Raw genomic sequence first — 5,062 nt, forward strand, 5'->3', positions numbered from 1 at the left:
TGTTGTGTCCCAACTAGAAGGAAGTGCAGCAGGGGGGCCAGGAGAGCTCCTTGGATGGATAAGGAGCTGCTGAGGAATAGTCAAATGAAAAAAGGTGGAAGCAAAGACAGACAGCCTGGGAAGAACACAGGGATGTTGTCCAGGAAGCTAGGGTCAAGGTTAAGAAAGCTAAGGCCCAGTTAGAATTAAACTTGTCTAAGAATGTGCAAGTTACCAGGAAGGGATTATATAGGTACATTGCAAATAATAGACAGACTAGGGAGAATGTGGGCCCGCTCTGGAACCTATCAGGAGAACTGACTACCCTGGATTTAGAGAAGGCTGAGGTTCTCAATGACTTCTTTGCCTCGGTCTTCACTGGCAAAGGCGCTGACCACACCACCCAAGTCTTGGAAGGCAGATGCAGGGACTGTGAGAATGAAGACAGCAGGCCCAGTGTAGGAGAGGATAGGATTCGAGACCATCTTAAGACTGAATGTATACAAGTCCATGGGCCCTGATGAAATCGATCCACAGGTCCTGTAAGAGCTGGCGAATGAAGTTGCTAAACCACTGTCCATCACATTTGAAAACTCATGGCAGTCAGGTGAAGCTCCTGACAACTGGAAAAAGGGAAATATAACCCCCATTTTCAAGAATGGGAAAATGGATGACCCAGGGAATTACAGACCAGTCAGTCACTCCTCTGTGCTTGGCAAAATCTTGGAACAGATTCTCCTGGAAGACATGGCAAGGCATATGAAAAACAATAAGGTGCCTGGTGACAGCCAACATGGCTTCTCTACGGGAAAATCCTGCCTGATCAATTTGGTGGCCTTCTGTGATGGGGCTACAGAACTGATGGACAGGGGTAGAGCAGTTGATGTCATCTACCCGGACTTGTACAAAGCATTCGACACTGACCCACACGACATCCTTGTCTCTAAATTGGAGAGACATCAATTTGATAGGTGGACCACTCGGTGGATAAAGAATGGGCTGTCTGGCTGCACACAAAGAGTTGTGGTCAATGGCTCAATGTCCAGCTGGAGACCAGTAACGAGTGGTGTCCCTCAGGGATCGGTGTTGGGACTGGTCCAGTTCAACATCTTTGACGGTGACATGGACTGTGTGATTGAGTGCGCCCTCAGCAAGTTTGCCGATGACACCAAGCTGTCCGGTTTGGTTGATACCCTGGGGGGAAGGAATGCCATCCAGAGGGACCTTGACATGCTTGTGAGGTGGGCTGATGCCAACCTCATGAAGTTTAACCATGAGAAGTGCAAGGTCCTACACCTGGGTTGGAGCAATCCCAGGCACAGCTACAGGTTGGGCAAAGAAGAGATTCAGAACAGCCTTGCGGAGGACTTGGGGGTGCTGGTCTGGGCTGTTGAGCCTGGAGAAGAGAAGGCTAGGTGGAGACCTCATAGCAGCCTTCCAGTATCTGAAGGGGGCCTTTAGGGATGCTGGAGAAGGACTCTTCATTAGAGACTGTAGTGACAGGACAAGGGGTAATGGGTTCAAACTTAAACAGGGGAAGTTTAGATTGGATATAAGGAAGAACTTCTTTACTGTAAGGGTGTTGATGCACTGGAATGGGTTGCCCAGGGAGGTTGTGAATACTCCATCCCTGCCGGTGTTCAAGGCCAGGTTGGATGAAGCCTTGGGTGGCAGAATGTAGTGTGAGGTGTCCCTGACCATGGCAGGGTGCTTGGAACTAGATGATCTTAATGTCCTTTCCAACCCTAACTATTCTATGATTCTATGATTCTATATCTCTAATTTGCCTTATTGTACCTATTCACTGTATATAGAGAGAGAGATTTACTTAATTCACATTAGTGTGTGTAGGAGAAGAGGAGTTTGTACTTGTTCAGAGTATTCTGAGTGACCTTAATTCTTTGGAGAATTAACTTTGAACCAGACTCTGTAATTTTAGCTCTGTGGGGAACTAACCTCAAGCAGGAAAAGTGGAGCAAAAGAAGCAGAACAAAAGGGGACGAAAATGAGAATTAGAAGAAGGAACTGAGAAGTGAGGAGAAAGTCGAAAGGATGGTGTTGAAAAAGTACACTAATCAATTATAATTTTAGATCATGAGCATTTACAGCAGCAAGTAACCAATTGTATTGTAGCTTTAAGCGCATGTATATGATCAAGAACATATGTAAACCATGTAATCTAAAGTAAAAAGGTTTTCGACCAGCAATCGGAGTCCGTACCTTATATCCCCTCAAATGGTGACCCCCACGTGATTGCAGAATGAAAGGCACAACTCGCAGAAGAGGGCTGCGTACTCCAGAGGAGACTGTCTCAACTGAAGGATCGTCTTGCCGGCTGGACCAAGCAGACCAGAAATCCCAGGTAGCTTCGCACACCTCAGAGAAAAATTAAGGTGAGCAGCCAAGAGACAGGAGGGAGAGAGGATGGGTTTGACTATCTCGAGCAAAGAAAGGACGATAGTTAGGATGATGGAAAAAATATTAAAGAGACAAGGAGTAAAATATGAAAGAAGCAATTTGGAACTACTGCTAGCATGGTTAAAAAGTAAAGACTTGCCTGTGGAAACACCGTGTGTATTTGACTGTGAAATTTGGAAAAAAACTGGTAATCTGATCTTTGACCATGCTACAAGGGGTGACTCAAATGCCATACGTATACTATCGACATGGCGTTTGGTATATGAGACGCTAAAACAAATGCATCGTGAAAAAACTGTGACAGAGGAAGTCAGTGGAGTACTAGTGACTGTAGACCTGAATGAGGAATCCGCTCACAATGGAGAGTCAGCAAAACAGGAAGCAGCAGTTCAGAAGGATGAGAGTGAAGCAGAGCAGGAGGAAAGTGAGTCAGAAAGCTCGGGTGAGGAGGGGACTGTGGTCTCACAAAAGAAAACATTGCTGCCACATACATGACCTGCGGTTTCACATAAAAAGGGTTCAGGCAGAATGATAATGGCTGCAAGCTTTGGGGAGAAAAAAGTGGAAGATGAAGGGAGTAAAATAAGAGAAGGCTGGAGAGAAGTGCATTTAGATGGAATCAAGGAAGGGGAAAAGTTGCAATTAACCCCTACCTTGACATTTGGGTCAATTGCTGAGGTGAGAAGCTCGAGAGAGGACTCCTTCAACACCGGAGAGGGGGAGGAGATCAACGTCTCTCACTTCAGGAGAGCAGACTTTGGCCTCTTCAGAAACCTGCTTAGTAAGGTTCCATAGGATATAAGCCTAGAGGGCAGGGGGGCCCAAGACTCCTGGTTGATATTCAAGGATCACCTGCTACAAACTCAGGAGTGTTGCATCCCAACTAGAAGGAAGTGCATCGGGGGGGCCAGGAGACCTCCTTGGATGGATAAGGAGCTGCTGAGGAAAATTCAAATGAAAAAAAGAGGCCTATAAAAAGTGGAAGCAAGGACAGGCAGCCTGGGAAGAGTACAGGGATATTGTCTAGGAAGATAGGGACCAGGCTAGAAAACTAAGGCCCAGTTAGAATTAAACTTGGCTAGGGATATTAAGGATAACAGGAAGGGATTCTACAGGTACATAGCAAATAAAAAAATGACTAGGGACAACATAGGCCCCCTCAGGAAGCTCTCAGGAGAACTAGCTACACAGATTTGGAGAAGGCTGAGGTTCTGAATGACTTCTTTGCCTCAGTCTTCACTGGCAAAGGCGCTGACCACACCACCCAAGTCTTGGAAGGCAGATGCAGGGACCGTGAGAATGAAGATCTTGGGCCCACTGTAGGAGAAGAACTGGTTCGAGACCATCTTAAAAATCTGAACGTGCACAAGTCCACGGGACTTGATGAAATCCACCTGTGGGTCCTGAAGGAGCTGGCGAATGAAGTTGCTAAACCACTGGCCATAATATTTCAAAAATCCTGGCAGTCAGGTGAAGTTCCTGATGACTGGAAAAAGGGAACTATAACCCCCATTTTCAAGAATGGGAAAATGGATGACCCAGGGAATTACAGACCAGTCAGTCTCACCTCTGTGCCTGGCAAAATCTTGGAGCAGATTCTCCTGGAAGACATGGCAAGGCATATGAAAAACAATAAGGTGCCTGGTGACAGCCAGCATGACTTCTCTACTGGAAAATCCTGCCTGACCAATTTGGTGGCCTTCTGTGATGGGGCTACAGAACTGATGGACGGGGTAGAGCAGTTGATGTCATCTACCTGGACTTGTGTAAAGCATTCGACACTGTCCCACATGACATCCTTATCTCTAAATTGGAGAGACATCAATTTGATAGGTGGACCACTCTGTGGATAAAGAACTGTCTGGATGGCCGCACACAAAGAGGTTTGGTCAATGGCTCAATGTCCAGCTGGAGACTAGTAACAAGTGGTGTCCCTCAGGGATCGGTGTTGGGACAGGTCTTGTTTAACATCTTCCTTGCTGACATTCACAGTGGGATTGAGTGCGCCCTCAGCAAGTTTGCCGATGACACCAAGCTGTCCGGTTTGGTTGATACCCTGGGGGGAAGGAATGCCATCCAGAGGGACCTCGACATGCTTGTGAGGTGGGCTGATGCCAACCTCATGAAGTTTAACCATGACAAGTGCAAGGTCCTACACCTGGGTTGGAGCAATCCCAGGCACAGCTACAGGTTGGGCAAAGAAGAGATTCAGAGCAGCCTTGCGGAGGACTTGGGGGTGCTGGTCGATGAGAAAATGAGCATGAGCTGGCTTCACTGTGCGCTTGCAGCCCAGAAAGCCAACTGTATCCTGGGCTGCGTCAAAAGTAGTGTGACCAGCAGGTCGAAGGAGGTGATCCTGCCCTTCTACTCTGCTCTTGTGAGACCTCATTTGGAGTACTGTGTACAGTTCTGGTGTCCTCAACATAGAAAGGTCATGGAACGGTTGGAACAAGTCCAGAGAAGGGCCACGAAGATGATCGGGGACTGGAGCCCCTCACGTATGAAGATAGGCTGGGGCTGTTGAGCCTGGAGAAGAGAAGCCTGCGTGGAGAGCTCGTAGCAGCCTTCCAGTATCTGAAGGGGGCCTATAGGAATGCTGGGGAGGGACTCTTCATTAGGGACTGTAGTGATAGAACAAGGGGTAATGGGTTAAAACTAAAACAGG

The sequence above is a fragment of the Pezoporus wallicus genome, unplaced genomic scaffold (assembly GCF_028554395.1).
Source record: "Pezoporus wallicus isolate ANWC-B61680 ecotype Strahan unplaced genomic scaffold, APGP_CSIRO_Pwel_v1 contig_2765, whole genome shotgun sequence".
In the NCBI taxonomy this organism is placed as follows: Eukaryota; Metazoa; Chordata; class Aves; order Psittaciformes; family Psittacidae; genus Pezoporus; species Pezoporus wallicus.